The sequence below is a fragment of the Schistocerca gregaria genome, chromosome 2 (assembly GCF_023897955.1).
Source record: "Schistocerca gregaria isolate iqSchGreg1 chromosome 2, iqSchGreg1.2, whole genome shotgun sequence".
Classification (NCBI taxonomy): Eukaryota; Metazoa; Arthropoda; class Insecta; order Orthoptera; family Acrididae; genus Schistocerca; species Schistocerca gregaria.
In genome coordinates this window covers 694,413,608-694,433,929 of record NC_064921.1, presented here as the reverse complement: position 1 = coordinate 694,433,929, position 20,322 = coordinate 694,413,608, and positions in this window count along the sequence as shown.

Below are 20,322 nucleotides of genomic sequence, written 5' to 3'. Positions count from 1 at the left end.
CTTTCTTTGTTTTCGGATTGCATTTCCTTAGGATTCTTCCAATCAGTCTCAGGCATTCATTATTTACTAAGCTGTTATTGGAGTGAGCAGTGGGCAGAACTAACTGCAGATGTATATAAAGTTTAAAAACTATAAACGTCGGGGATAGCCAGTGTAGAAGGTAAGAATAAGTACTAGATACCAGTGGAAAATCGGGAGCCTACAAAAAGATACGAGCGCGAAACATACAACTTCCATCGTCATATCTTACGGAGAACCAAGAAAACTTTGGTCCTATGTAGTGTAACTGAGCTGGTAAAAGGCTTTTGTCCAGACACTCGCCGACCAGTCTGGTGTGGCAATAGACGACAGCAAAAAGAAAGTTGAAATTTTAAATTCCGAGTTTAAGAAATCTTTCAGGCAGAGCACGAGGATCGTGCAAATGAACCGTTGTTTGACAGTCGCACAGAGAGAACAGAACAGTAAGAGTAGAGATGCAACTAAAAGAGCTGAAAACAAATAAATGACGAGGTCCGGATGGAGTCCCAAATCCGTTTTACAAAGAGTACTCTGCGGTCCCTTACTTAGCTTGCCTTTATCGCGAATGTCTGGCCCAGTGCAAAATCTCAAGCGACTCGAAAACAATGAAGATGACTATACATCTACATCTACATTTATACTCCGCAAGCCACCCAACGGTGTGGCGGAGGGCACTTTAGGTGCCACTGTCATTACCGCCGTTTTCTGTTCCAGTCGCGTATGGTTCGCGGGAAGAACGGCTGTCTGAAAGCCTCCGTGTGCGCTCGAATCTCTCTAATTTTACATTCGCAATCTCCACGGGAGGTATAAGTAGGGGGAAGCCGTATATTCGATACCTCATCCAGAAATGGACTCTCTCGAAACGTGGCGAGCAAGCTACACCGCGATGCAGAGCGCCTCTCTTGTAGAGTCTGCCACCTGAGTTTGCTAAACATCTCGGTAACGCTATCACGGTTACCAAATAACCCTGTGACGAAACGCGCCGCTATTCTTTGGATTTCCTCTATCTCCTCCGTCAACCCGATCTGGTACGGATACCACACTAATGAGCAATACTCAAGTATAGGTCGAACGAGTGTTTTGTAAGCCACCTCCTTTGTTGATGGGCTACATTTTCTAAGGACTCTCCCAATGAATCTCCACCTGGTACCCGCCTTACCAACAATTAATTTTATATGATCATTCCATTTCAAATCGTTCCGCACGCATACTCCCAGATATTTAACAGAAGTAACTGCTACCAGTGTTTGTTCCGCTATCATATAATCATACAATAAAGGATCCTTCTTTCTATGTATTCGCAATACATTACATTTGTGTATGTTAAGGGTCAGTTGCCACTCCCAACACAGAGTGCCTATCCGCTGCAGATCTTCCTACATTTCGCTACAATTTTCTAATGCTGCAACTTCTCTGTATACTACAGCATAATCCGCGAAAAGCCGCATGGAACTTCCGACACTATCTACTAGGTCATTTATATATATTGTGAAAAGCAATGGTCCCATAACATTCCCCTGTGGCACGCCAGAGGTTACTTTAACGTCTGAAGACGTCTCTCCATTGATAACAACATGCTGTGTTCTGTTTGCTAAAAACTCTTCAATCCAGCCACACAGCTGGTCTGATATTCCATAGGCTCTTACTTTGTTTATCAGGCGACAGTGCGGAACTGTATCGAACGCCTTCCGGAAGTCTAGGAAAATAGCATCTACCTGGGAGCCTTTATCTGATAATTTCTGAGTCTCATGAACAAATAAAGCGAGTTGGGTCTCACACGATCGCTATTTCCGGAATCCATGTTGATTCCTACAGAGTAGATTCCGGGTTTCCAAAAACGACATGATACTCGACCAAAAAACATGTTCTAAAATTCTACAACAGATCGACGTCAGAGACATATGTCTATAGTTTTGCGCATCTGCTCGACGACCCTTTTTGAAGACTGGGACTACCTGCGCTCTCTTCCAATCATTTGGAACCTTCCGTTCCTCTAGAGACTTGCGGTACACGGCTGTTAGAAGGGGGGCAAGTTCTTTCGCGTACTCCGTGTAGAATCGAATTGGTATTCCGTCAGGTCCAGTGGACTTTCCTCTGTTGAGTGATTTCAGTTGCTTTTCTATTCCTTGGACACTTATTTCGATGTCAGCCATTTTTTTCATTTGTGCGAGGATTTAGAGAAGGAACTGCAGTGCGGTCTTCCTCTGTCACACAGCTTTGGAAAAATGTGTTTAGTATTTCCGCTTTACGCGTGTCATCCTCTGTTTCAAAGCCATCATCATCCCAGAGTGTCTGGATGTGCTGTTTCGAGCCACTTACTGATTTAACGTAAGACCAGAACTTCCTAGGATTTTCTGTCAAGTCGGTACATAGAATTTTACGTTCGAATTCACTGAACGCTTCACGCATAGCCCTCCTTACGCTAACTTTGACATCGTTCAGGTTCTGTTTGTCTGAGAGGTTTTGGCTGCGTTTAAACTTGGAGTGAAGCTCTCTTTGCTTCCGCAGTAGTTTCCTAACTTTGTTGTTGAAACGCGGTGGGTTTTTCCCGTCCCTCACAGTTTTACTCGGCACGTACCTGTCTAAAACGCATTTTACAATTACCTTAAACTTTTTTCATAAACACTCAACATTGTCAGTGACGGAACAGAAATTTTCGTTTTGATCTGTTAGGTAGTCTGAAATCTGCCTTCTATTACTCTTGCTAAACAGATAAATCTTCCTCCCTTTTTTTATATTGTTATTAACTTCCATATTCGGGGATGCTGCAACGGCCTTATGATCACTGATTCCCTGTTCTGCACTTATAGAGTCGAAAAGTTCGGGTCTGTTTGTTATGAGTAGATCCAAGATGTTATCTCCACGAGTCGGTTCTCTGCTTAATTGATCGAGGTAATTTTCGGATAGTACACTCAGTATAATGTCACTCGATGCTCTGTCCCTACCACCCGTCCTAAACATCTGAGTATCCAGTCTGTATCTGGTAAATTGAAATCTCCACCTAAGACTATAACATGCGCAGAAAATTTATGTGAAATGTATTCCAAATTTTCTCGCAGCTGTTCTGCCACTAATGCTGCTGAGTCGGGAGGTCGGTAAAAGGAGCCAATTATTAACCTAGCTCGGTTGTTGAGTGTAACCTCCACCCATAATATTTCGCAGGAACTATCGACTTCTACTTCACTACAGGATAATCTACTACTAACAGCGACAAACACGCCACCACCGGTTGCATGCAATCTATCCTTTATACTCACCGCCTGTGCCTTTCTAAAAATTTCGGCTGAATTTATCTCTGGCTTCAGCCAGCTTTCTGTACCTATAACGATTTCAGCTTCGGTGCTTTCTATCAGCGCTTGAAGTTCCGGTACTTTACCAATGCAGCTTCGACAGTTTACAATTACAATAGCGATTGCTGCTTGGTCCCCGCATGTCCTGACTTTGCCCCGCATCCTTTGAAGCTGTTGCCCTTTCTGTACTTGCCCGAGGCCATCTAACCTAAGAAACGGCCCAGTCCACGCCACACAGACCCTGCTACCCGTGTAGCCGCTTGCTGCGTGTAGTGGACTCCTGACCTATCCAGCGGAACCCGAAACCCCACCACCCTATGGCGCAAATCGAGGAATCTGCAGCCCACACGGTCGCAGAACCGTCTCAGCCTCTGATTCAAACCCTCCACTCGGCTCTGTACCAAAGGTCCGCAGTCAGTCCTGTCGACGATGCTGCAGATGGTGAGCTCTGCTTTCATCCCACTAGCGAGACTGGCAGTCTTCACCAAATCAGAGAGCCGCCGGAAGCCAGAAAGGATTTCATTCGATCCATAGCGACACACATCATTGGTGTCGACATGAGCGACCACCTGCAGATGGGTGCACCCAGTACCCTTCATGGCAATCAGAAGGACCCTTTCCACATCAGGAATGACTCCCTCCGGTATGCATACGGAGTGCACATTGGTTTTCTTCCACTCTCTTGCTGCCATGTCCCTAAGGGGCCCCATTACGCGCCTGACATTGGAGCTCCCAACTACCAGTAAGCCCACCCTCTGCGACTGCCCGGATCTTGTAGACTGAGTGGCAACCTTTGGAACAGGACAAGGAGACATCTCCGGCCGAACATCAGTATCAGCCGGAGACAGAGCCTGTAACCGGTTCGTCAGACAAACTGGAGAGGCCTTCCGTTCAGCCCTCCGGAATGTCTTTCGCCCCCAGCCACACCTTGAGATGACCTCCCACTCTACCACAGGTGAGGGATCAGCCTCAATGTGGGCAGTATCCCGGGTAGCCACAGTCGTAGTCCGATCGGGGGATGCGTGGGACGAGCTGGCCGTCCCCGACAAACACCCATCCGGACCCCCACAGTGATGCCCATTGGCAACAGCCTCAAGCAGTGTGACTGAAGCCAACACTGCCTGAAGCTGGGAACGAAGGGATGCCAACTCAGCCTGTATCCGAACACAGCAGTTGCAGTCCCTATCCATGCTAAAAACTGTTGTGCAAAGAACGTCTGAATTAATCTACGGAGAGCACAAACAATTCGACACAAAATTTAAACGGTTACTAAAATACAAGAGTGCCTAGTAAATGCAGTAATGCTGCTTGGCGGCCGAAGGAGACTACGCGATTTTACACTATTCAGGTACTAAAAACGCGATGCTACAACTCTCAAGTACTATAATACACCCGAAATTTAAGAATTAAACAATGCAAGTACCAAAAACACGCAAAGAAATTAAGAATTAAACTATGTAACAAATGAGTGAACTAGGAGTATACGACTTGATGCTGCAGCTGTTTATCCAACGGCGGCAGGGAGCACTGCCGAATATAAAGAGAATAAAAGAACAGACACGCAGAATTACACATCATTACCCTTAACACTGGTTCGTTGCAGAAATATTGGAAGTATCTAAAGTTCGAATAGCACGGAATTAGAAAGCATCACACTTGTGAAACTTAGCTTGAAAACTCACATAAATCCTACGAACCATGAATGAAGAGCAGCGGAGGAATTCACATTCCTAGACTTTCGGAAAGCGTTTGACAATGCTCTACCGCAGGCTGTTAACGATAGTCCGAGCGTACGGGTTCACATCTGCAGTAATAGGATCTAGTAAGTTGGCCTCGACAGCGCGTATCTATCAGAGACAAGGGTATCGCCAGGATTGGGAAGTGTGATAGGACCGCCTTTATAACCTACACTATATGATCAAAAGTATCCGGACACCCCCAAAAACATACGTTTTTCATACAAGGTACATTGTGCTGCCACCTACTGCCAGGTACTCGATATCAGTGACCTCAGAAGACATTAGACGCCGTGAAAGAGCAGAATGGGGGGCCCCGCGGAACTCACGAACTTCGAACGTGGTCAGGTGATTGGGTGTCACTTTTGCCATACGTCTGTATGCGAGATTTCAACGCTCCTAAACATCCCTAGGTCCACTATTTCCGGTGTGACGAAGTGGAAACGTGAACACACACGTACGGCACAAAATCGTACAGGCCGACCTCGTCTGTTCACTGACAGACACAGCCGACAGTTCAAGAGGGTCGTAATGTATAACAGACAGACATCCATCCAGACCATCACACAGGAATTCCAAACTGCTTCAGGATCCACTGCAAGAACTATGACAGTCAGGCGAGAGGTGGGTGCTCATAAGCCACACATCACGCCGGTAATTGCCAAACGAAGCCTCGCTTGGTATAAGGAGCGTAAACATTGGACGATTGAACAGTGGAAAAACGTTGTGTGGATTGACGAATCACGGTACGTAATGTGTCGATCCGATGGCAGGGTGTAGGTATGGCGAATGTCCGGTGAACGTCATCTGCCTGCGTGTGTAGTGCCAACAGTAAAATTCGGAGGTGGTGGGGTTATTGTGTGGTCGTGAGAGGGGCCTTGTACTCCTTATTTCGTGTGTCACTATCACAGCACAGGCCTACATTGAATGTTTTAAGCATCTTCTTGCTTCTCATTGATAAAGCGCAATTCAGGGATGGTGACTGCATCTTTCAATACGATCGAGCACCTGTTTATAATGCACAGCCTGTGGCGGAGTGGTTACACGACAATAACATCCCTGTAATGGACTGGCCCGCACAAAGTCCTGACCTGAATCCTTTAGAATACCTTTGGGATGTTTTGGAACGCCGACTTCGTGCCACGCCTCACCTAGTGATATCGATAACTCTCCTCAGTGCAGCACTCCGTGTAGAATGGACTGCCATTCCCCAAGAAACCTTCCAGCACCCGAATGAACGTATGCCTGCGAGATTGGAGGCTGTCATCAAGGCTAAGTGGGCGCCAACACCATATTGAATTCCAGCATTACCGATGGAGGGCTCCACGAACTTTTGAGTCATTGTCAGCCAGGTGTCCGGAGACCTTTGGTCACATAGTGTATATATATAAATTTTCTGGCAGACTGGCTGAGTAGCAAGCTGTGGCTAACCGCAGGTGATGCTCTAGCATACGATACAGTGTTGTCGTTGAGAGACTGTTGGAGAAAACAGGATGCCTTTTGACAGAATATGTATTTCATACGGGATTTGGCACCTTGAATCCAGAAAAATGTAAGTTAAAATGGATGAGTACAGTAATAGTGATGTGTTGCCTGACAGTCTCGTCAGCTAAATATTTAGACGTAATACTGCAAAGTGATATGAAATGGGACGAGCACGTAACGTTGTTAGTAGGGCTTCGGTTTATTTGGGGAATTTTAGGAAAGCACAGTCATCTACAAAAGAGATCGCGTTCAGAACACTTGTGTAATCGGTTTTGGAATAATGCCGTGGTACCTAGAATCATCACAAGGACTGACAAAGAAAGACATTGAAGCAATTCAGAGGCTTCCTGATAGGTTTGTTATCGGTAGGTTCGATCAGCACGCATGGGTTTGGAGATACTTTGTGACCTCACACTGGAATCCTTGAAGGGTACACGATTTTCTTTTCACGAACACTTTCGGGAAAAACTTAGAGAACCGGAAGCTGTAACTGACTGCAGAACGGATCTACTGCCGCCATCGAACATTTCGCGTAAGGACAGAGAAAGCGAGATTATGGAATTTAAGGGTCATACGGCGGCATATAGACAATAGTTTTTCCTCTGTCTCCGCCTTCCACTATTGGTCGTATAGGTGTGCAGATATAGAATAGATTATGATGATGACAGTCTAATAAGAAACCTTATCATTTTGTGTCTGAGCATTCTACAGCGGAACTGGGTGGGGGGTAGGAAAAAGACAAATGGGCAGTAATACATGTATCGTCAACAAGTAACTTCTATATGTTGTCCTCGTAATACATACTGATGGTATTTACATTGTCACCAGCAGCAGTGCTACAGGAAATAAAAAGAGAATGGCCTATTGACAGTGTATCAGATATTGAGAGCATCCTGAACATCCAAAATACATTAATGTTTTGAGAAAGTTAATTCTGTCAAAGCAAATCCATACTGAGTCATAGTAGTAACTGCCTCCAGCAGTAAGAGAAATAGACTGCCGCTACCGACAGTGCATAAATTCTGGAAACAATTCGTCGAAACGGATGAGTTTAGCGAAGTTGAGAAAATTAAAGCCAAGGCCGATTAAACGTAAATTAGATTTTAGAATAAGATAAAGGAAGGTTCTTTACGGGAAAAGTAATTAAAGGAGACTTTTCCGTATAAGTCGAGGGGACGTTAGTAGGAACGCGGAAGCGCCCATCAGAATTAAGACAATGGGTGCAGAGAATGCGAATTGTGGAAATAAATAGCTACGTCTTATTGATATGCACGTTCATTGTGTGTGTGAGTGTGTGTGTGTGTGTGTGTGTGTGTGTGTGTGTGTGTGTGCGGCAGAGAGAAAGAGAGAGAGAGATGGTTAAAAGCGCCATGAACCTCTACCGCTTATGAAACATACACAAATTAAGAAAACGACCAATAGGTACGTTTTCACTGTTTCCTCTTCATTTTATTAACATACACACGTTACGTATACGTCTGTACTGGTTTTTTCACCTGTATGCGCTTAAGATATTTATGACGACTTATATACCAGTACGAGCCTTACATGTGCTTGATCATTGCAGCATGTATATTATCTATATATAAATTTAAAACGAATAATAATAAATAATCTGCAATAACAATACTTTTTAAGAATTACAGCAGTTTTGGAACCATATTAAGAGAACATGAGCTTAGCACATCTTGAGAGTTCGTTAAAATTGAAGATATAGTGACTGTTATGATAGAAGCTGTTTCCCAAGAGAATTCTGTGGGTGAAAGGAAAATAAACTAGGGTGGACAGAGTGAAACAAGATTTTTAAATGTTACCAAGGTTGTGTCAATAACTTCAGAATTTGAAAGAAAGAATTCTCTGAAATTCTGGCAAGAGATCCATCCAATCCCAGGTTAACAAATCTGAAAATGATTTTCAAAACTGGATCCACGTCATTCTATAGAAAGCAGAAGGATGTTATTAGTCCACTACAGTAAAAATACAATTGCTGGAGGTCCACGGTTGGTCTGTGTTTGTGACACGAAGTGTGACTTGCGAGGGCACTTACAATGGAGCCAAAGGATGAGGTTATCTAGGAAATTTTTCTACTTCATAAAATTTTAACAGTTAGTAATCCCTTTCGATGAAAGTGAGGGTACATATTACAACTGGGAAACATGTCACCAGTCTTAGTGCCTGCCTGTGTGACCGAGCGTTTCTAGGCGCTACAGCCTGGAATCGCGCGACCACTACGGCCGTAGGTTCAAATCCTGTCTCGGGCATGGATATTTGTGATGTCCTTAGGGTAGTTTGGTTTAAGTGGTTCTACGTTATAGGGGACTGATGACCTCAGCAGTTAAGTCCCTTAGTGCTCAGAGCAATTTGAAAAATTTTGAACCAGTCTTAGTGCAGAGACAATAGGCTAACACGCGACACGCGGTAACGTCTCTTTCAAGAATTGGCAGAGAAGATTTGTGACAATATCGTGCTGATTAAATAAAGTTATGCTTAACACACAACTCTTCCGTGCACATTTTCTGTTCCGTTACGCTATTTTACTAAGGGTTCCAGAGCAACAAATATTACTTATGAACTGGCGGAACACAGATTCTGCAAACGGATACCTGCTCAAGAAAATTAGAATTCCCAAATAATCTTCCTACAAATACCAGTCTGTTATCTGAATTAGTCGCGAATAAGTTTATTCCAGATCGCCGAAAGGTAATCCTACATAAAACATGACAATTGCGACTGATATCAGAGACAAAGTTCCTGCAGTTCTGAATTTAGCATTTAACATTTACTTAGGTAAATGTGGGCAACGTCTCTGATCATCAGATAGCAGACACGAAATATCTGATACAGTGAACGCCAATGATGGATCATGAAAGAAAGTTGTATACGAAGAAGGGGTCTCAAGTCACTGAAAGGTTTCGGATAGATTATATAATGATATGACAGACATTTAGGAACCAGATTTTAAATTGTAAGACATTTACAGAGGCACATGCGAACTCTGACCACAATCTATTGGTTATGAACTGTAGATTAAAACTGAAGAAACTACAAAAAGTTTGAATTTAAGGAGATGGGACCTGGATAAACTGAAAGAACGGGGGAAAGAAATAGAGCGGAAGAAGAATGGGTAGCTTTGAGAGATGGAAAAGTGAAGGCAGCAGAGAATCAAGTCGGTAAAAAGACGAGAGCTAGCGGAAATCCCTGGGTAACAGAAGGGATATTCAATTAATTGATGAAAGAAATAAAAATAAAAATGCACTAAATGAAGTAGGCAAAAAGTAATACAGACATCTCAGAAATGAGATCAACAGAAAGTGCAAAATGGCTAAGCAGGGACGGGTAGAGGACAAATGTAACGATGTAGGGGTAAGATACATACTGCCAACAGAAAAATTAAAGGGACCTTTGGAGAAAAGTGGACCACTTCTATGAATATCAAGAGCTCAGATGGAAAGCCAGTTCTAAGCAAAGAAGAGAAGGCAGAAAGGTGGAAGGAGTATATAGAGGGCCTATACAAGGGCGATGTACTTGAGGGCAATATTATAGAAATGGAGAGGACGTAGATGAAATGGGAGATACGATGCTGCGTGAAGAGTCCGACAGAGCACTGAAAGAACCAAGTCGCAACAACGCTCCGGGAGTAGACTACATTCCATTAGAACTTTAATAGGATTGGGAAAGTCAGCCCTGAAAACCTCTACCATCTGGTGAGCAAGATCAATGAGACAGGCGGAATACCCTCAGATTTCAAGAAGAATATTATAATTCCAATCCCAAAGAAAGCAGGTGTCGACAGATGTGAAAATTAGCGAACTATCAGAATGAAATTTTCACTCCACAGCGGAGTGTGCGCTGATATGAAACTTCCTGGTAGATTAAAACTGTGTGCCAGACCGAGACTCGAACTCGGGACGTTTGCCTTTCGCGGGCAAGCGCAAGGTAGGGGACGAGGTACTGGCGGAATTAAAGCTGTGAGGAAGGGGCGTGAGTCGTGCTTGGGTAGCTCAGTCGATAGCGTGCTTGCCCGCGAAAGGCAAAGGTCCCGAGTTCGAGTCTCGGTCCGGCACACAGTTATAATCTGCCAGGAAGTTTCAGCGAACTATCAGTTTAATGAGTCACGGCTGCAAAATAACGCTGATTCCTTACAGGCGAATGGAAAAACTTCCAGAAGCCGACTTCGTGGAAGATCAGTTTGGATTCCGTAGAAATGTTGGAACACGTGAGGCAATACTGATCCTACGACTCATCTTAGAAAATAGATTAAGGAAAGGCAAACCTACTTAGAGAAAGCTTTTGAAAATGCTGACTGGAATACTCTCTTTCAGATTCCGAAGGTGGAAGGGGTAAAATACAGGGAGCGAAAGGCTATTAACAATTTGTATAGAAACCAATCGGCAGTTATAAAAGTCGAGGGGCACGAAAGGAAAGCAGTGGTTGGGAAGGGAGTAGACAGGGTTGTAGCCTATCCCTGATGTTATTCAATCTGTATACTGAGCAAGCAGTAAAGGAAACAAAAGAAAAATTCGGAGTAGGAATTAGCAACTAACAATCCTGGACAAATAGTGAGTATCGCGACGAATACAGGGATTAGCGACCACAAGGCAGTTGTTACTAGGCTGAATGCCATAACACCTACAACCATAAAAAAGAAACGCAAAGTATATCTATTTAAAAAAGGCTGATAAAAATGCTCTTACCGCATTTTTAGGAGACAGTCTGCATTCCTTCCTATCTGATCATGTAAGCGTAGAAAAGTTGTGGAATGATTTCAAAGAAATAATTTCGACAGCAGCACATAAATTAATAAATGATAGTACTGATCCCCCATAGTACACAAAACGGGTCAGATTGCTGTTGCAGAAGCAGTGAAAAAAGCATTCAAAATTTAAAAGAACCCAAAATCCCTAAGACTGGTAAAGTTTTATGGAAGTTCGAAATATAGCTTGTATTTCAATGTGAGAGGCCACAGCCAGGATGATTGAATGATTTGGCCTTGCAACGTCCACTAAAACGGTCTTGCTGTGCTGGTACTGCGAGCAGCTGAAATTAGGATGAAACTACAGACGTAATTTTTCCCCAGAGCATGCAGTTCTAATGTATGGTCAAATGATAACGGCGACCTCTTGGGTAAAATATTCCGGAGGGAAGTCTCCCATTCAGTTCTCCGGGCGGGGATTACTCAGGAGTGTGTCGTCGCCAGGAAAAGGAAACCTAGAGTTCTACATATCAGAACGTGGAACGTTAGATCCCTTAATCGGGCAGGAGGGTTAGAAAACTTAAAAAGGGAAATGGATCGGTTATGTATAGTGGGATTTAGTGAAGTTCGGTGGCAGGTGATTATAGGGTTATAATCAAAAAATCTAATTTTGGTAAATCAGGAGTAGATTTAATAATGAATAAGAAAATAGGACTGTGGGCAAGCTAATACGTACGGCATAGAGAACGCATTGTTGTAGCCAAGATAAGCACGAAACCCACACCAACCAGAGTAGTACAAATTTATATGCCAACCAGCTGCGCACATGATGAAGGCTTTGCGGAAAAGTATGATAAAACAAAAAGGAATTATTCAGATTATTAAGGAAGACGGAAATTTAATAGTCTGATGGGACTGGAATTCGATATTAGGAAAAAGAAGAAAAAATACTTTGTGAACGTGGAGTGAGGGAAAGGGAAGAAAGAGTAAGACGCTTGGTAGTTATAAACACAGCATAATTTAATCGTAGCTAACACTTGGTTTAGGAATCATAAAATAATATTGTATACGTGGAAGAAACCACTGGAAGCTTTGAGATTGACTATACAATGGTAAGACAGAGATGGAGCCAGATATTAAATTGTAAGCCACTTCCACGGGCAGACATGACTCTGACCACAATTTATTAGCTATCAACTGTAGATTAAAACTGAAGAAATTCGGAAAAGATAGGAAATTAAGGAGACGAGACCTGGACAAGTTGAATGAGTCATAGGTTACTGAGAGTTGCAGAGCGCAAAGTGAAAATGGCTAAGCAGGAATAGCTAGAGAAGAAATGTAAGGATTAGGAAACATACACTATGTGTTCAAAAGTATCCGGACACCCCAAAAAACATACGTTTTTCATACAAGGTGCGTTGTGATGCCACCTACTGCCAGGGATTCCGTATCAACGACCTCAGTAGTCTTTAGACATCGTGAGAGAGCAGAATGGGGCGCTCTCCGGAATTCAAGGACTGCGAACGTTGCCAGGTGATTGGGTGGCACTTACGTCATACGTCTGTACGCGAGATTTCCACACTCCTAAACATCCCTAGTCCACTGTTTCCGATGTGATAGTGATATGGAAACGAAGAGACACGTACAGCACAAAAGCGTACAGGCCGACCTCGTCTGTTGACTGACAGACACCAACGACAGTTGAAGAGGCTCGTAATACGTAATAGGCAGGCAATTGTTGATTGATTTATTTACACTTCAAGTTCTGTGGGACCAAATTAAGGAGCAAATCTCCAAGGTCATGGAATGTTCCAGTACATGAAATTACAACATAAAAGTAATAACACATAAAAACAAAAGTTTATGAACCCGAAAAAAGTCAGTCCATAAGTTTAAGTAAATGCAATCAATAACACAATAAGAATCAGCTTAATTTTTCAAGGAACTCCTCGACAGAATAGAAGGAGTGATCCATGAGGAAACTCTTCAGTTTCGATTTAACAGCGCCTGAATCACTGCAAAGATTTTTGAATTCGAGTGGCAGCTTATTGAAAATGGGTGCAGCATTATACTGCACACCTTTCTGCACAAGAGTTAAGGAAGTCAGATCCAAATGCAGGTTTGATTTCTGCCGAGTATTAACCGACTGAAAGCTGCATATTCTTGTGAGTAAGCTAATACTGTGAACAAGTAACGACAGTAAGGAATCTTTATATTGAGAGACCAATGTCAAAATACCCAGACTCGTGAACAGGGGTCGACAAGAGGTTCGCGAACTTAAATGAATTTACGCCACTTTTTGCCCGAACCGCCCCTTCATTTTAGAATGAGAAGAGTTACCCCAAAATGTAATACCATACGAGATAAGCGAATGAAGATAAGCAAAGAAGACTAATTTTCGTTCCGAACGATCACTCACTTCAGATACCGTTCGAATAGTTAAAGTGGCAGTATTAAATCTTTGAACAAGATCCTGAACGTTTGCTTTCCACGACAGCTTAATATCCTTCTGAAGGCCTAGAAATTAGAACTGTTAAGTTTCACTAACCATATGCCCGTTCTGTGAAATTAAAACATCAGGTTTGGTTGTATCATTTGTTAGAAACTGCAAAAATTGAGTAATACTGTGATTTAGCATTAGTTTATTTTCTACAGGCCCTAAACTTAGGTCATGTTCTACTTGACCGTACCCCACTCAGACCACCCATCACAGCAGTTATCAACATTGCGAACAATGACCGTTTGCTGCCTGTTGCTAAAGTAAGACGTGAACCAATTGGGAGCTACTCCCCATATTCCGTAATGGTTCAACTTCTGGAGCAATATTTTGTGACCAACACAATGATCGACATAACCAAATGCCTTACTTAAATCAAAAAATATGACAAGCATTCGAAATCTTTTGTTCGACCCATAGAATTTTCAGTTGTTAAACGACTTCGAAAGCCGAACTGTACATCTGATGACAAATCGTGTGATATAAAACGATCAATTATCCTTACACACATAGCCTTTTCAATAACTTTTTCGAACACTGATGGCATAGAAATAGGTCTAAAATTATCTACATTATCCCTTTCCCCCTTTTATCAAGCGGCTTCACTGTTGAGTACTATAATCACTCAGGAAATTGACCATTTCTAAAAGAAAAATATAAATATGGCTAAATACAGGGCGAACATGTGCAGCACAGTACTTCAATATTCTGCTAGACACTCCACCATAACCATGACAGTCCTTAGCCTATAGTGATTTAACTATTGACTCAATCTCCCTCTTGTCTGTATCACAGAGGAGTATTTCAGACATCAATCTTGGAAATGCATTTGCCAAGAAAGTTTTAAGGTTCCCTGTAGAATCTAATTTTTTTTTAAATTCACCAGTAATGCACAGAAAATCTTGTTAAATACTGTACATATACCTGATTTATCATGTATCACTCCACCCATCGCTTATCTGGTTTTGGTGTCTGATCACACCAGGTAAATGACTAACAGATCATCAGAGAGTGCAAAACTGCCACAATGTCAGATAATGCAAAGAAAGTAATAAGGCCCTGTGACTCCTGATTGAACTGCAGTGGCAGTTTTGACATTAATTGGTTCAGAATTGAATTAAAAAGAGGTGCACATTGATGTTATATTTAGCTATTGAACACCAGATAAATGTTGAACATAAAATTAATTTAGAAAGTGACTTGGGATTTCAACTACTTGATTGAAAACAGATGCAGACGATTAGCACAGATTTATTTTAATTCACGACCTTCAATCATCACACTACATGACTCTCCTAACAGGCAGTGGTAATAAATTGCGTTTGCATGGAGTAAAGGGCAATAAATCAAAACTAATTCCGACCGACTGGCCGAGACATAATGCGAAGTGCGAGAAGAATTCTACAGTACACGGCCCACGAAACCCTCATGGAAACTTTGGCGACATGATCCAACAAATTAAGCAGTGGCCGGACCGGGCGCAATATCACCGAATTCAGCTTGGCGGAGCGGTGTCGTTGTGCGGACGTCGGCCCACCTCATGGTGCTGCAAGGCTGCTCTTGTCTATTCACTCCTGAACTGAACCAAAACTTCCTATCTCCAAGCTCAATCGTTCCATTTGCTAAGTCCTAAACTGCAGCAATGCAAACTGAGTAAAGAACGCCACGTCCGCACTCTAGGCAAGCTGGGAATGGAAGACCTCTATGAAACCCTCATGGAAACTTTGGCGACATGATCCAACAAATTAAGCAGTGGCCAGACTGGGCGCAATATCACCGAATTCAGCTTGGCGGAGCGGTGTCGTTGTGCGGACGTCGGCCCACCTCATGGTGCTGCAAGGCTGCTCTTGTCTATTCACTCCTGAACTGAACCAAAACTTCCTATCTCCAAGCTCAATCGTTCCATTTGCTAAGTCCTAAACTGCAGCAATGCAAACTGAGTAAAGAACGCCACGTCCGCACTCTAGGCAAGCTGGGAATGGAAGACCTCTATGGAGACTTCCCACAGTCCACTCTTCGGCTTGGTTTCCCCTCCAGCAAAATCACTTACGCCAATTGCAGCGCAAGTCGCATTAATTATGCATCGCTTCCCAGTGCCGACCAATGCCTGATCTGGGAAGTGAACAAATACACACAAAATTTCCCTTCCCCTCAACGTCTGCTATTTAGCTCCTCCCAGGCCACCCATCAAGGTTATCATCTGCACAAACACCAATTTTTCCAGAATCTGACTCCCAGGAGAGTACTTCAAATTCCTTGGTCCTACATTCCCATCGAAGACCGGTGTATTTCATTCTGTCGCTCTTCACCTGATTTACTTCAGGCTCTGTGGACCGTGAATTCAGCGTGAAGTTACTATAGTCACAAACAGGCATATTTTGTCCTATGTTGACCGTTCCACCGTAGCTTTGTGCGGATTTCTTGCATGTTTCACTGAAAACGAAATGACGGACATTTATCAGCTGGCATACAAGTTTTCCATCTGCTTCCTGGTACACCAGCTTCGGGTCAACCACCGACTCACTGACACTCATCTTAAGGCGGCTGGAGGCTGCGCCCCGTTACCGCTTTCTCAGAGCTTGAGCTGCCCTAAGCTGCCTATTGTCGCTTCCCTTAGCCACTCCCCCGGCGGCCAAGGTCAATTCTGGGTACTTCCTAGAGATAAACTAGCCTCCAGTAAATCGATGCATTTCCAAGAAGTTTTCATGTGTGTGAATTACTTTAAAACCATCACCCAACATTGATTACTTCAATACGTCCATACTATACTCTCTACAAGATGCATTGCGCCTTGTCAGTCATTTTTGTTCAGCCCCACTGTTCGCTCAAAGTGAGTTAGGTGATCTTTAATGACTTCATGTAAGGTGCATAATTCTTGTCATCTTACAATCAGTATTTTTACTGCGAACTGACTGTATCGTCAGCCTTTTGTTGGTCACCAAACACCTCCACAACTGACCATATGATTTAATTTTATCCTGTGAATTAGTTATTCCATTTGCATACCACATACTTCTTGCCTTCCTAACAACATTTTAAGCACCTTACAACACTGTTTGTGATGGGCTACTGTAGCTTGATTGTGACTACTTCTAAAATTTTGATATAATTTCCACTTTGTTCTAGAAGATATCCTTATCCCACTAGTCAACCACCCAGGCGGCCTATTACTGCTGGCAACCTGTTTGGAACGTTCTAAGGGAAAGCAACACCCAAAGAGAATGAGAAATGTGTTAAGGAAAGCATTACATTTGTCATCTATGTCATCGGCACTATAAACATCCTGCTACTCTTGTTCCTTGACAAGGTTTTAAAAGCTCCCTGTTGCTGTTGGATTAACTTTCCTAAATAGTTTGTAGTTAAATATGACATTGGTGTGAGTACAAAAGCCTTATAGTGTTAAAATTTGTGCATCGTGGTCTGAAAGGCCATTCACGCTTTTACTAACAGAATACTCATCTAGTAATGAAGAATGAATAAAAACCTTGTGTATGGCTGTGCTACTGTTCCCCTGCACCCTGGTTTGAAAAAACACAATCTGCATCAGATCATATGAATTTAGGAGATCTACCAACATCCTTTTTCTTGCACCATCATACGCAAAATTAATATTGAAGTCACCACATACAACTAATTTCTGGTACTTCCTACAAAGTGAATCAAGAACCCTCTCTAGCTTAAGCAGAAATGCTCTGAAGTCGGGGTTAGGGGGCCTATAAACAATATCTGTTCAGAGCAGTGTCGTGATACGTCTATAGACTCAAATGGAATACTGTTTTATCGTACATAGCCACTCCCCCAGCCCACAAGGAACTCCTTGAAAAACAGCCTCTGAATTGTCAAATTATTTAAGTGGTGCTCTGATACACCAATAATTTCGCAGTCAACATCTGTAAGCAGTTCACTAACTTTATCTCTAATACCTCCTATATTTTGATGAAATATGCTAATTCTTTCTCTGCTTGGAAACATTACATTCTCGGAAGGTGAGCCCTTAGTTAGAGAGACTTCCTTTAAACAGGTATACCTATCAGCTGACTTCAATCTAAAAAAGGTGTACCTCTAACACCAACTACAACAGGAATTTTTCCATGAGTGATACCACCACCACCACCACCACCCACTACACTGTCACCTATAAGCTTAGCCAGCATCCTCTCCCCATACCTATTGAGGTGCACGGCATGCCTAGTGAAACCCAATCTACTGATAGACCCAACTGGCACCACTGAAATGTGACCCATGCCCTCTGCCATCAGCGCCCTCTCCAGCCCCATGTTAACGCGCCTAACATCTATTAAGATGAGGCTGATCCTGATGCTGAAACAGTTGCATAAAATGCACATTAGTGCCACCAATTTGAGTAGCTGTCTTTAGCAGGTCACCACCTACAGCGTATTTCCCGTCCCTATCACGACTGTTCCCAGCTCCACCCACTATCACTACCTGATCTTTCTTCGTAAAATTCCTGCATCACTCCCCTATGCTGTCACTCACTTGAACCGACCCTGCCCTAGGCTTCACAATGCTGGTGACCTGCTACTCACTCCCCAACACCTCCAGCTACTGCTGCCCCACACCTCTACCGTGAGAACTACCGAGCAGCACAACCTCCTTCTTTCTGTTAGACTTCGCAACTAACCGACGCCTCCTAACTACTGATAGACCCAACTGGCACCACTGAGTAGCTGTTTCCTACACCTACAGCTACAAGAGGCAGTTGGTCAAATCTGTTGCATACACGCAAAGTAAAACAGTCAGAATACCTCTTCCTAGCTGCCTTCTTGCCAACTGCCAATTCCCATTCCCCGCCAACCTTTACCCTCCTCAACCTATCTAGTTCCTCCTTTGCGCGTTGTAACTGCACCTGAAGGGCTCCTGCTCCTCTGACAAACTTATTTCTACTACAGATTCTGCAGTCCCAGGAGAGGATCTCACTAGAATGCCCGCTGGCTTCCCCACTTCTTTCCCTGCAATGAAAATACTCAGAACAAATCCCACACCTCAACCCCTTACTCACAAACCTACGACAGAGCCCACCCTTCTCACTCATTGTAAAATTTTACAGTTACTGAAAAAAAACTTATACGTCTACGTTACCAAAGTTCAGTTACACCAGTAGAACTATTTAAGAACTAACCATAATGGTGTCGAATTTCTCTGCCTATCAAGAAAGCAACTACTTGTATTAATACTACTACGCCACAGCTAATGCCAATACCAACAAAATTTCACAAAATTATTAGCTAAAGGAAAAGAATTCAACGGTCACAGAACCACTAAGCGAAGTTAAAACACTAAATGAAAATTTGACTCGGATATTTCACTACAAACAACAAAAACGTCAGTTGAAAACTAAAGCACAAAATTTACTAAATGACTACAACGCACGGAAAACAGTACAAAACACAGCGAGAGAACGTTTACAAAAGTTTATTAAATAGTTATTTCGCCACAATCGTCAAAAACTTTTAAATTTTATAACTGTATAACAGTGCACAGATAAGTTTGTCAGTATTTAGCTTTATAACCGCTACAGCTGCCGTGCACACCGAATAATGTAAACACACAACTGCGGCGTGAGGCTTAGACGAACAACGTAAGCAGACTCACGAATAATAGACCACGCGAGTCAATAACATAGGAAGAAAGACTAAAATTAATGAACACCCCTTTATAAGTTAATTTTACAGCAAATATTAACATAAATAAACTTTAGAACAAGTAATTGAAGACTAAAACTTTATAAAATATTAACGAGCAATTTCAACAGCAGTGCAGCACACGTGACGTCAAACCAGAGATACAGGTCACGAAAAAAAGCTGGTGTATATGGAAGAGCCTGGACAGGCTGCGTCCTGGAGGTGGAAGAACGAAGACCAAGTTGAAAAGTGGAGATTTGCATGCGGTTTCACAGTTTGCGAATGTGGTGAAGAACAGACAATGAGTCATCTTCTTATCTGCAACGTATGCCCAACGTCATGCTCGCCACATAATGTCATGCGACAAAGGAAGTATGTGAAGTTGCTGCATACTGGTCACACCACATTTAATGGTAATTGTAATGCTTATAGTACCATATTTTGGATCATTTTGTACAACTCTTAAGCCATGATGTGTGTTTCTCAGCCGGCCACGGTGGCTAAGCGATTCTAGGCGCTTCAGTCAGGAACCGCGCGTCTGCTACGGTCGCAGGTTCGAATCCTGCCTCGGGCATGGATGTGTTAGGTTCTAAGGTCTAGGGGACTGATGACCTAAGACGTTAAGTCACATAGTGCTCAGAGCCATTTGAACCATTTTTGTGTTTCTCACACGGTTAAATAAATATCTAGACCATTAGACAGAAATTTCAGACTGCATCAGGATCCACAGCAAATACTATGACAGTTAAGCGGGAAGTGAGAAAACTTGGATTTGATGGGAGAGTGGCTGCTCATAGGCCACACATTACGCCAGTAATTGCCAAACGACGCTTCGCTCGGAGTAAGGAGCGTAAACATTGGACGACTGAACAGTGGAAAAACGTTGTGTGGAGTGACGAATCACGGTACACAATGTGTCGATCCGATGGCAGGGTGTGGGTATGGCGAATGCCCGGTGAAC